Raw genomic sequence first — 415 nt, forward strand, 5'->3', positions numbered from 1 at the left:
TATCTGGTGTGAATGTGCACTTTTTCTGACTAGTATTTATAATGATTCCAGTCACCTCGCTGTTCAGTGAGGTGACTGTATACAATGGAAGCTTTTGTCACATTCAGCAAGCAAATGTATGATTTCAAAAATAAATCCAGTCCAATGATGCAACAAAGGCATAAAAAAACATTCTCTGTCACCTTATATGACAATATTGCTACCATGTGCATTCCATATTGTCTCACAAGTACATAGGTATTTAGAGTGGAGTGTCCTACTGTGAATTCACATGCTCAGTACAGTATATATATTTTTTTATAAACTGATTTTCTGTGAAGCACTAGATGGCACTATGACCATGGCGGAATTCAGACTCTGTACCCTTCTCCCTGACGCCTGCACATGCTCCCACCATTATCTGTTGTCTTGTCAT

Source organism: Oncorhynchus clarkii, chromosome 20, assembly GCF_045791955.1.
Source record: "Oncorhynchus clarkii lewisi isolate Uvic-CL-2024 chromosome 20, UVic_Ocla_1.0, whole genome shotgun sequence".
In the NCBI taxonomy this organism is placed as follows: domain Eukaryota; kingdom Metazoa; phylum Chordata; class Actinopteri; order Salmoniformes; family Salmonidae; genus Oncorhynchus; species Oncorhynchus clarkii.